The 13,544-nt window shown below is 41.6% G+C and overlaps 1 protein-coding gene across 3 annotated transcripts in view; it reads left to right on the forward strand.

The window, feature by feature from the left end:
* The window catches only part of apc2 (APC regulator of WNT signaling pathway 2), a 64,250-nt gene that overhangs the window by 31,753 nt on the left and 18,953 nt on the right, over positions 1-13,544 (forward strand). The window lies entirely within an intron of this gene.

Below are 13,544 nucleotides of genomic sequence, written 5' to 3' on the forward strand. Positions count from 1 at the left end.
AGGACAGGGAGCCGACAGACCAGTTTAGGTAGACCCCGACCCTGTGGGTGAAGGGTTGTGGCGAGGAGGGCCTGCACCTGCCGCTCTGGTGGCACGGCGTGTAGCTGCCCTCTGCACACTCCAGACTCCAGGAGCGCTCGCTGTGTCCCAGCAGGCTGCTGCGCGTGTCTCCGTCTCTGCAGATGCTGTTGGAGGAGACGCCAATGTCCGCTCCGCCGCTCCACACCACCTCCCAGTAGGCCGCGTCCAGAAGCCCCTCCCTGCACAGGACCTGGGGGCAGCGCTCAAACCGGTCCGGGTGCTCCGTGGGCCGGTGGTCCGACCACACCCGGGTCACCTTCCTGTTGCCTTCGGTCAGACGGAGCTCTGAGTTGGCAGTGTTGGGGTCAAAGGTCAAATAACAGGCAGCTGAATGAAAAGACAAGGAACAGGATTATTAGTTTCAGCAGTTCTACGTCCTCCAGCAGGAGCTCCAGACCGCGCTGCAGAGCACAGAGCGTGTTCAGTCTGCTCTCAGTGTGGAACAGAAGGAAAGCAGCTGTGGCCCTAACGATGATTCAGGCTGATGTCTTCAGGTCGACAACACATTTCATATTATCTAAGAATTATGTTTTAGTTATTCTCGTATTAAAGCTGATCTGCTGCGGACATCTTTTATAATATCTTCTCATGACTAAAGGAACGTGATACAACGTAACACAGTGTGCGCTCACACTAACAGTACAGCACAGTACCACCCTGTGTTCTGAGCTGACAACCAGTTCTATCCAAAAGAAGAAAGATACAGAAAATAACAAGATACACAAAGAAGATAACAAAAACAAAGCAATTCATTTGTGAAATTAAAATGTTAAATGTTCTAAATACACATATTGTTCCTCAGACAGAACCACCACATGAAGTGCACTCAGAAGCAGAAAGGTAGAACGCTTACAGTTCTTCAGTGACCACAAGTCGTCTCCTCCTCCTCCTGCTCCTCCTCCTCCTCCTGCTCCTCCTCCTCCTCCTCCTCCTCCTCCTCCTCCTCCTCCTCCTCGTAGTTCTTCTTCTTCTTCTTCTTCTTCTTCTTCTTCTTCTTCTTCTTCTTCTTCTTCTTCTTCTTCTTCTTCTTCTTCTTCTTCTTCTTCCTCTTTGACTCTGTTCACCTTTACCCTCTCGTCTTCTGAGGACACTGTAGTTGAGTTGTCATGTGTGTAACTTTCTGAAACAGACCAATCAAAGCAGACGGACTCAGTCTGCAGATGTGTGATGTATCCAGTGACGTGACTGACAGTGAACCTCAGGTCTGTGTACTGTTGGCTTTGAGACAGATGTAACACATTACAGATTACACATTGTATTGAGTTACAAAACATGATCGAACAGCTTGCCAGCAGTGTGGTGATATTTACCTCTTAATGCATCCAGCCCTCATTGTTATGTGTCTTCCCTTAACTTAATGACTTATTTGATTTGAGCTGATGAACCCATAGTTACAGAGAAGGCCTTAGTGTCCCTAATGCTGTGATACAGAGACTATGGAGCGTCTGTAATGGTTTCTAAATGAATGTTTGTTTAACAGTGCAGAGATCCAGCCTACCTGCCTCTGGCGTAGGAACCGTCTCCTCACTTTGAAGTTTCTCAGAAGTACCTTTGTCATCAGAGGAAGTTATGCCGCCTTCCCTGTCCTCCACTTCGTGCATCCTGTCCTTCATGCTTTCTGAGATGTTCTCTTCTGTGGACTCTGAGAGGTTTCCCCTGAAGCCAGCATCCTTTTGTTTCTCCTCCTTCTCTGAGAATACCTTTTTAACTTCCTCAGAGTTCTCTGCTTTTAGGAAAGTCTTTTGGTCTCTTCTCAAAAGGCTTTCTGCTGTCATTCTAAAGGTGTTGGATGAATCTTCCTTGGCCTTGTTGCCCCTTTCCTTTGAAGGACCCATTCTGAAGACGCTAGAAAGGTCGTCTTTAAAATGAAGAAAGCTCAGGCGGTTGATGGTCTTCTCTGCTGACTTGCTTGTTTTAGTATCTGTGGACTTGGTCTCTTTCGACAGACTGAAGACGCTGGTCACATCTTCTTTAAACTGGCTCAAGTCCTCTTTCAGGAGGTCGAGCGTACTAATGGCAGGTTCCTTTTCTGCCTGACTTAATGGGTGTGTGTCCTTGTCCCTGAACACCTTCAACACTTCTTCCTTAAACTGGCTCAAGTCCTCCATGATGAAGCTCAGTGGGCTTATGGATCTTATATCTCTCTGACTTGTTTGAAGCAGGTCTTTCATCCTCGTGTCTTTGTCTTTCTGGTCTTCTTGTTCGCCATCATCAGTCACATCGTCCTTTTGGAGACATATTTCCGGCACGTTCTGCTCCGTTTCCTGTGCAGGTTCCTCAACATGACTCATTCCTTTGGTTGTATTGTTGGAGACTTCAGAGAGCACCTGTATTATCAAATACATGTTGAATTCGGTAGTTAGTAACAAGTTGTCATTAATACTTGATTATGGTTAGAACTATTCTTCTATTCAGAATCATTCCTTTTTATTTAGTCACTGACACACCCAAATGATGTTAATTAAATCTCTTGGGTTCAAATAAAGTCCAACATTTTAGCAATGTCATTGGGATTAGCATGTGGTGTTAGCATGTGGTGTTAGCATGCTGGTGTTAGCATGCTGGTGTTAGCATGTGGTGTTAGCATGCTGGTGTTAGCATGCTGGTGTTAGCATCCTATTGAAAGCTCCATTGCGTGTTAGTGCAGACCCACATAGCTGCCTGCATGACTCTACATTCACTTTGCTTAATGGTTCCCAACTTCAGAAAATACAATGTTACATTTTTTAAATGCTTATTATAGTCCAACCAACAGAGCTAACCCAAAGTGAATCAAAATACATGAACACAAGGTCTGAGGTTCCTGTTGTCTCTACTCCTCTCAGTTCATGTTCAGACTTATTCTTGAATCTGAATCAATCACAGCGTCTTAGTCGGATACTTACAGCTGCTTTAGCCTCCACGTTTCTGGACATTTCTTCCTTTGAAAACACACCAAGATGATTAAAAACGAATCCACGTGTGTATCCTCAGTATGAGTGTTGTGGCTGTATGCTGCGTCTCTCGGTGTTGAAAAGGACAGTCGACATTCTTTCATTCAGCTGAACGTGTTTCTGGTTCGACCAGTTTGTCTCCATGTTGTACTCTGACGGCTCAGCAGCCAGTCGGTTCACTCTGTAGTACTCTGGGTGTTCCTGCTTTAGACAAGGTGAGCCCTCGGCTGCTTGTCACTTGTCACTTCGTTAGTTTAGGTTTTGATTTTGAGAAAAACTAAAACTCAAGTTTCATTTAAAAACACTCTAAAATGTAAGAATTAAGGTAGTGAATTCAGTTTTGCAGAATTCTAAGTAAAAATAAATAAATCTTGAAGCAGTTGTTCTATATTAGTTGAAAATAAAATGTATCTAAATACAACATATGTGTAATGACAAAGAAGTTACTGCATGAACGGATTTGTGCCTGTAAACAAACACATCGTACACACTTTCACCGTATTGAGTAGCTGATGTTAGACCTTTTTTTTTACTTTAAATTATAAAATGATAAAAGTAAATCCAAAACACAACATTTACCGTTCGATAAGAAAAAGCTTATTAAAAAGTGGTGTAATAATATAAATCAATTTTCATATCACAGTTACAAAATGCTTTACAATAAGATTTCAAAATCAAATAAAAAAATGCAGGGACGCAGAGAGAGTACTGCACTTAAGCAACAATGTTGAGGTACTTGTACTATACTTAAGTTTCTTTATCTTCTAATTTGTACTTCTGCTTCAATACAGCTCAGATGCATATATTGTACTTTTTTAAAATTCACTAGTGGATAAAACAATTCATACAGATAATAATGTAATCATATAAATCATGTACTCCTTCATTCATGTCGTTGCTTTGGAGTGTATGAACATGCCCACCATCACCAAACAGTACATCAATAGCAATGCAACATATTCAACTGAGTTTAGTTTTAAAAGGAAACAGAGCCTGTTATACAATATATAAGTTAATATACCCAGAGTGACTAGATTAATGTTAACTGATATTATCTTGTTAGTTCTTCACAGTTCTTTACATGATGGTTCTGGGTCAGTAGAACCTGAAGAACATGATTAGACATACAGAGGTCTCTCCTCATCCTCGCTCTGACCATCTGCATCTTGGCTCATTGCCATGCAGAGACAGGTCTAAGAGCTGAGCTGTGATTGGCTGTTGCCAGGCTGCAGGGCTGGCATGGAGCGAGTCTGAGATAAAGACAGCGAGTGGCTCAGCTTCCCTCTGAGAATAACAACGAGGCAGCAGGGCGATAAAAACATCAGCGGCAGAGAGACCAGCTAATACTGTGTCCTTCTTCTAGCCCAGCTCCCTGAAGAGCACAGGCTCAGATTCTTTGTTGTGTCCCTTTTAGGGTTGCAAAGGGGCGGGAAATGTCCGGTACATTTCCGGAAAGTTTCCATGGGAAGTTAAGCTGGGGAATTTTGGAAATATTCGATTTTTTTTTTTAAGAGAACAAGTTTTAACTATTTTATTGAACAATTATTAGTTTCATTGAAGAACGAAAACATCGAGGAATGCACAGTGCCTGTAGGGGGTGTGGTCTCAATAACCATGCAGTAAGTAGTGTGCTATGGCATGGATATTCAAGTGTACTTGAATGGCATCTGTTTGTTTTAGTCAAAATGATGCTAAAATATACTTTCCCCAACTATATTGAAGTTCCCCATGAAGAGCCAACCTTCAATTTTGAAAATGCACAGTTTATTCCCATCCATTCCCGTTTATTCCCGTTAATTCCCATGGAAAGTTTCCATCTTTGAAAATTCCCGGAATTTTGCAACCCTAGTCCCTTTACTCTCCATGGAAGTTTTGTGGTGCTCACACACATCCATATTCTGGATGGTTCACCTCACAACTCATTGGGACTTTAGCTTCTTAAAGTGTTATATGGGTCTAAAATAGGCCAAAACTCCTGTAACGTTTCTTTAAAGGGGACCTATCATGCAAAATGCACTTTTGTACGTCTTTTATACATGGACATGTGTCCACGGTGTGTCAGGGAACTCACCAAGTGTCAGAAAACACAACCCTCTCTCTTTTCCTCCATACCCAGATCTCTAAAAACGGTGCTGCAACGGATCTGATACAGACTGATCCAGATTTGAAATTGTTCTGACGTCAGAAACGGGGTGCTCCGCCTATATGGGCAACTCTCCAACCGAATGAGGGGTTGCGTGGCATGGTAACAGCATGGTAACAGCATGGTAACATGACGCTCGTGCCCCGCCCCCCTCCTTTCCAGGGGGGCGTGGTCAGCTGCAGCTCATTTGCCACAGAATCAGCCCTTGTGAAAACAGGGCTGGAATAGAGCAAATAGAGCGAAATGAGGCATGGCTAAAATGCATGATCTGTTTGGTATTTTGAAAAAGAACTATACAGACATGTTTTATATAGGTATGGCCCTACAATATAGTATTCAAATATAGCATGATAGGTCCACTTTAAGAAACAAAAAGAGAAGTATCTTGGATTAAAGGAGACCAGAGAACTGGGTCAGACCTAGTTAAAGATAAACCGGGAGATAATGAGACATGGGTGTCAGTTTTAGGATTAGTGAAAAACAAGGATAGCACTTTGGTTAACTATAATTAATTATGTTCTGAATTGTTTCAAAACAACAAGAGAACAATAACTTATAACTGTAAAATATAATACAATATATTTGTTATAGCAAAACAATATTAGATAGTAGATAAAGACAAATTACACATCAGTATAAAATACCATACAGTATTGCAAAAAAGATCAATAACAAACACATTATTATTATTAATATCTGTGTTTACATTAGCAAGTATCGCTAACACTCAGAGCTAACGCTGTACTGGAGAGAGTACGTAAAGAAGCAGGATATAAAAGGTACTCACCTTGTGGTAAACGCGCGAGAGAGAAAGCGTTTGAGCTCCATACTGTTTCAGAGAGAATGCTTGATTTAATCACGGCAGCGTTTAGCTGAGAATCTCCGTAGAATTCTGAGCTCCCCCCCCCCTTTTTTTAAAGCTACGGACACAGAATCAGCACTTGTCTAACAGGGCTGAAATAGAGGGGTATGTGGCTTCAATGGGTGATCTGTTTGGTATTTTGAGCAAAACACTTCATAGACATGTTTTTTATATATCTGAGACATATAATATATGTCTACAAATAGTATAATAGGAGACCTTTAAGACAATGAAAAAACAGCACCTCCTCCAAATTCTGGTAATTGTTTGTATTTCTTCCTAAAAAGGAGAAAACACTTTTTTCCATTAAAGGTACTGCGACAAATAAAATCCAATAGAATCAAACCAGAACCAGAAGTAGGAAATCGTAGCATACTTTACTTTATCGTCTGTTTCACTCTTGAATCCTACTCTACACAATGCTGCATTTACAAATACTAGGAACTAGCAATTTAAATCATTATTACATTATGAAATTGTTTACTTCTTCTGGAAACCAGTAGAGTTGCCCCCTGATGGCCATTAGAAACATCGCTCTTTGGCATACGTATACTGTATATACAGTAACATACTATAACAGTAGTAACAGAACCAGGTGGTAATGGTATACCAAGAACTAACAGATGTATTTATAAGTTTAGTTTATCCAGCTCTGGATGGTGAACTTGTGTCATCCTGCGTCTGTGGGTGCGTCTGGGACATTTCCTGGCAGTCTGTCCTCAGATGAAGATGGTAGGTGAGATCTCTGTCCCTGCCTCCGCTGACAGATGAGTCCTGGCAGTGAAGTGATCCTGTCTCCTCTCCTCGTGCTGACGTCCATTTTGTGGTCATGTGTGCAGCTCGCTGTTTAATGGAGGAGGATTGGATCAGAGCCACACGCTCAGTCACATTCACGCAAGAAGAAATATGTAGGCATCCTTTGTTATTTTACACACACACACACACACACACACACACACACACACACACACACACACACACACACACACACACACACACACACACACACACACACACACACACACACACACACACACACACACACACACACACACACACACACACACACACACACACACACACACACACACACACACACACACACACACACACACACACACACACACACTCATTTGGATTCACAGTCTGAAATCCTCAGTCGTATCAAAGCTTTCATCCCCCTTCTCTCCATCCCGTCACCATAGCAACGCCTAAGGGTGTGATGTGTGAGCCAAAGACTGTCTGCAGACAAAGAGGAGTGTGTGTGCGTGTGCGTGTGCGTGTGTGTGTGTGTGTGTGTGTGTGCGTGTGTGTGTGTGTGTGTGTTTAGATTAGCAGTGTTTTGTTAAATGCTTTCAGAACGCAGCAGGCATGCCTTGATCTGATTGACCGACTCAAAAATAAAGTTAAAAATAAATGATGAAAAACATAACAGCAAGAACAAAAAGAGGGAATATTCATGATAACATGGCCTACTTTCCACTACTACTTCAATTAGTTTTCTTTATGAAATCAGCCTAGATGTAAAAGCTGCTTCAGGGAGCGGCCTATGAGTCTACACAGGATGGGTAAGAAGTGTTCAAAAGATCAAATTGAAAGTATTTCTCATCAGTCTCTCCGTCTGTGCTCCTGTTATTGATATAAATGATTCAGCCGTTGGCTTTTAAATGCACAGAGAGCAGAAATGGGTCAGTGTTGTTTTCCTCCTTCTCTGGCATTCAGCCCAGAACCGACTTCACCTGATGTACTTCAGTCAGACAACTCACGTGTTCCTTTAACACGTCTATTAGAAGTCAAGGCTCGGGCATCATCACTCCATAGATATACATAGCACGATGAGTGATGATTAAATAACTAACCCCCCCCCCCCCCCGAGCCTACAGGTGGAAGCTGGGGCAGCAATAGCAGCAGCAGCAATGCATGGAGAGAGATCTGCAGGTTAAATAGAGCGGCATATTAAGGAGACTCTGTTTGGTTGGTTGTAGAGTGGCAAGGGGCGTTATGTATGAATGCTCATAAGTGCTCGAGTTGACTGCCTGAACTAGCTCGCCCCATGAGAGGATTTATAAATAATATGAACAAAAAAAATCATGCTGAAATATAGTTAGGAGCTGTGTGCAACGGTCAGTGTATGTTTTGGTCATTGGATTTTCTTTTCACAAATGGATATTCAAAACAAAAACGACTGAATATTTAATTAAATTGAAATACAAGGCGTTTTTTTATCATGGTCAAAAAGGAATTTACTAAACTTAAAAAACGGGATGATTTTTATTTTCTACTTCTCAAAACAAAAAATAAAATCACTATAAAAAAGAAACAAAAAAACTACAGTTTTTTCATATTCTGCTACCGGAAGTTACCTTACAAAATAAGAACGCAGATGAGGTCAGAATAATCCGTGTATCTACCGTCCAATTGTTTTTCTTTATTAGACACGTAAACGGAAGGGCGTCTGAGAGGCGTTTTTGTTTTTTGCTGTTCACCTTACTAAACGGTCTCATGGTCCTTGGAGCGAGGGGCGGGGCGAGACTCTCGGAAGTGATTTCAAAACAAAAGCACTCGTTTGCTAAAATCTTGTTTTTTCAAATCAGCTGCTCTTCATTATTCCTGCTATATTTGAGGAGTGACACAAATATTTGTTACCACAAGTTCTTAAGGAAACTGACACTATTGGACTCGGTTCTAGTTTGACTTCTACTAGAAATAAAGTACGTTTACTGTGTACTTTGTGAGTAATCCTCTGTCAAAGTCCCCTCCTTAGTAGCCTACATAATGCATGTTTTTCTGCTATCTTTGATGAGTGATACAAATATAATTTTACCATTAGTTCTTAATGAAATTGATACTGTTTGACTTTGTTTTAGTTAGCCTACTACTTACAATACATTGAAGTACTTTTACTGTGTATTGTTTGAGGAATCCTCTGTCAAAGTCCCCTGCTGAGAACAAAATCAAGCCACTTCTGCTCAGTTTGATGAGGGAATTATTTTTTGTTGCAATTAGTTCTTTGTGAGATTGATCCTGTTGGACTCAGTACTAGTGAAACTACCCCCACAAGTACTATGAAGTACTTACTGTGTACTGTTCCAGTACTCCTCTGTCAATGTCCCCTCCTGCACAAGAATGCATGTTTCTCTGCTATTTTGAATAAGCGTTAAAACACCTTTCTTCATGAGACTGATATTGTTGGACAGAGTATTTTAAGAGGATATGGTAGGCTAGACATGATATCAGCAATATTTTCAGTCAGTACTCCAGCAGCAGCATGTTTACCTCTTTGAAAGTCTTTAGAGTCTGGCATGGGAGCTGGTCTATCCTTCAGCAAAGTGACACACTCTGTCACTCTTGTTGGCCTCTTATGATGCTGCTGTCTGTTTTAATATATGATTATTTCTCAGCCGCTAGTTCGTTCCTCGCCGATTCTTCAGTCTCATCCTTCCATCAGTCCCAGTCAACGCATCAGCCTCCAGCACACTTCCAGTGTCTGACTCCATATGGTATTGTCCTGATGCTGTAAGGGTGATGCCCAAGCCCCCAGGAAGTGCGCCGGACTCTGAGGAAATTATTCGTTGTGGCCAAACGGCGGTACTACACTTCCGTATTAGTCGCTGGGCCCGGAAACACTTGTTCCCATTGACTAACATTGGGAAAGAGACGTCTGTAAATTGTTGGATACTTTTTTTAAACTAAATAAACTACCCAGTATGAACATTTGTATTATTAAAAACATTCGGTCTTCAAGTTGTAACATATGCTAATAACGTTATTCTGAGAATTATTTTCCTCTGCATTATTAACGCGGATCTAACCCACGGGACCGCGCCGCCCGGCACATTCATGTGACGTGTTCAGTACTACATGAGTTTTACCTTTACCCTTGGATACCCAATAAGAACGGATTATATGATTATATGAATACTTTCGTGACGTTTCACTCTCTCAAAAGTTGGGTCATTTTATCTTCATGCGCCAATGAGCAACTCTCGAATGAACGAGGCCCCGCCTCCCACGCTGCATCCAGTTCTTATTATACATCCATGGTGATGCCCCATGATCACAAAATGACCCCTCTAGAGTGCCAAGGACCTCATATTATGTCTGTCATTAATGTTACATCACCCATTATAACAGTTTTCTTTCCTTTTTTCTCTTCTCTTAACTGAATAGTCCTGTCTTTAAGTATAATACAATGTAAAGTCCTTTTCCTGCACCATTTGAAGGCTTCAAAACAGGCATTTTTACTGTATGTGTTTGGAGAAATGACACAATCAATGGCCCAGAATTGTACTTTCTAAACTATGAATCTTGTGGTGCTTGAAGAAATACACACTGGCTAAGCCGGCCAGGTTATATATATGTGCCTTTTTTGGAGCCCTTTTTTGCAATAATTATTAAAATGTCACGAGTTATTTAAACAAACCACTATCTGAGGATAAAACACCCTTTACTAGAGGGCCATTGAAGCCCATGATGAATTTATCCTTCCACACATTTTTTCAACTGCTGTATTAATAAAGTTGCCACGTGTTTTAAAATTCAAGTTAAGGCAATATCTGTGCAGAACATTACAAATATTCTTCATTTGCAGTATTTTTAAAAAAAAGTGTTGCATTAACTATATATTATATATATAATATCAATATTTGTATTAACTAACCAAAGTCAATTTAAATAGCAGGCAAAAATGGGTTAATTGCCATGCATGTGGTGTTAGATGTAGTTTACGTTCAATTTCAACCATTTTAGGCAGAACAAACGTATATTGACCAAAACTTTTTTTTCATTTTATATTTAAATTTGAAATGTTTGCACACAACATTATTAATTTATACATTTTAATCCATTTTTAAAAATTATGAATCCATTTATTTTTAAGTATTTCCTTGAGGCTGGGAAATATATATCAGCATGTTGTTAAACATGCAAATGTTCTAACACAAGTAAGTGGGTTAGGTTAAGTATAAGATGGAAAAGGAAATAAAATAGGTTTCATAGGAGGATGTGGATTTATTTTCTCTCACCTTGTAATTACACAATCAAACAATCTATAATTTAGCTCTGGCCTTCACTCACAAAAAAACATTTTGCTGAATTGGACACATTTCTCGAAGCTCTATTGCTGGGACTGATGGAAGAATCTGAGAGGAATGAACTGGAGCAGAGAAATAATCATATATTAAAAGACAGCAGCATCATAAGAGGCCAACAAGAGTGACAGAGTGTGTCAGTGTGCTGAAGGATAGACCAGCTATCCAGGCCAGACTCTAAAGACTTTCCAAGCTGTAGCATGCTGCTGCCGGAGTACTGACTGGAAGTATTGCTGATAAAATACTCTGTCCAACAATATCAGTCTCAGGAAGAAAGGTTTTTTAACGCTTATTTAAAATAGCAGAGAAACATGCATTTGTGTACTCAGGAGGGGACATTGACAGAGGAGTACTGGAAAAGTACATAGTAAGTAGCTACATCACTAGTACTGAGTCCAACAGGATCAATCTCACGAAGAACTAATGGCAACAAAAAATAATTCCCTCATCAAACTGAGCAGAAGTGGCTTGATTTTGTTCTCAGCAGGGGACTTTGACAGAGGATTTCTCAAACAATACACAGTAAAAGTACTTCAATGTATTGTAAGTAGCAGGCTAACTAATACAAAGTCAAAACTGTATCAATTTCATTAAGAACTAATGGTAACATTTTATTTTGATCATTCATCAAAGACAGCAGAAAAACATGCATTATGTACTAAGGAGGGGACTTTGACTGAGGATTACTCACAAAGTACACAGTAAAAGTACTTCATTTTATTTCTGGTAGAAGTCAAACTAGAACCCAGTCCAACAATGTCAGTTTCCTTAAGAACTTGTGGTAAAATATATTTGTATCACTATATATCACAAAAAATGAAGAGCAGCTGATTTGAAAAAACAAACTTGAGAGGCGGCTGAGTGACCGCAGTGCAGAACCGCTGTATAGTTTAAAGGTCCCATGTCATGGCCATTTCTACTGATCATAGTTCCATTGTTGTTAGAATAGATTTACATTGTGCAATTTTCCAAAATCACATTGGTTTCTCATCCGTATAGTATGTATATGTATATCTGTATAGTATGTGTATTCACTCTCTGTCCTACACGGCTTGTTGGAGCTCCTGCCCCCCCCCCCCCGTGAGCCCAGTGTGCTCCGATTGGTCGGGACGTTGCGAGGTTACATTACATTGCATTTAGCTGACGCTTTTATCCAAAGCGACTTACAATAAGTACATTCGACCAGGAGGACACAACCTTGAAGAAAACAGAATCATAAAGTACATCAGATTTCATAGAGCCAAGTATTTCAAGTGCTACTCAACTGGCTATAGATAAGCCAGTCCTTTATTAGTATATAAGTGCTCTGTTAGCAATTCTATGTTAATAATTATATCGCTCGAAGTGGAGTCGAAAGAGATGAGTTTTCAGTCTGCGCCGGAAGGTGTGTAAGCTTTCTGCCGTCCTGATGTCAATGGGGAGCTCATTCCACCATTTTGGAGCCAGGATAGCAAAGCCACGTGTTTTTGCTGATGGGAACTTGGGTCCCCCTCGCAGCGAGGGTGCAGCGAGCCGTTTGGTTGATGCAGAGCGTAGAACACGCGCTGGGGTGTACGGTTTAACCATGTCCTGGCTGTAGGAAGGGCCAGATCCATTCACAGCATGGTACGCAAGTACCAGTGTCTTGAAGTGGATTCTAGCAGTTATCGGAAGCCAATGAAGGGAGCGGAGGAGCGGCGTGGTGTGGGAACATTCAGGAAGGTTGAAGACCAGACGAGCCGCTGCATTCTGAATGAGCTGCAGAGGTCGGATGGCACATGCAGGTAGACCAGCCAGGAGGGAGTTGCAGTAGTCTAGGCGTGAGGTGACGAGAGCCTGGACCAGAACCTGCGTCGCTTTCTGGGTCAGCTGGGGACGCGTCCTCCTGATGTTGTAAAGCGTGTATCTGCAGCAGCGGGTTGTAGCAGCGATGTTTGCAGTGAAGGACAGGTTGTTATCTAGGATCACACCCAGATTCCTTGCAGTCTGAGTCGGGGAAACAACAGAGGGGTCGATGTTGATAGTCAGGTCAAGAGTGGGACAATCTTTTCCCGGAAGGAAAAGCAGTTCAGTCTTGTCAAGGTTGAGCTTGAGATGATGAGCGGACATCCACTGAGAGATGTCAGCTAAACAAGCAGAGATGCGTGCGACGACCTGGGTCTCTGAGCGGGGGAAGGACAGAATTAGTTGGGTGTCGTCAGCGTAGCAGTGGTATGAAAAACCATGCGGGCTAATGACAGATCCGAGCGAGTTTGTGTACAGGGAGAAGAGGAGGGGACCAAGAACAGAGCCCTGAGGGACCCCTGTAGTTAATTGACACGGGTCGGACTCGGACCCTCTCCAAGTTACCCTGTAGGTGCGGTCTTTGAGGTATGAGGTGAGGAGGGAAAGTGCAGAGCCTGAAACTCCAAGTTCTTGGAGAGTGCGAAGGAGGATCTGATGGTTCACCGTGTCGA

This window comes from Pseudochaenichthys georgianus, chromosome 4, assembly GCF_902827115.2.
Source record: "Pseudochaenichthys georgianus chromosome 4, fPseGeo1.2, whole genome shotgun sequence".
In the NCBI taxonomy this organism is placed as follows: Eukaryota; Metazoa; Chordata; class Actinopteri; order Perciformes; family Channichthyidae; genus Pseudochaenichthys; species Pseudochaenichthys georgianus.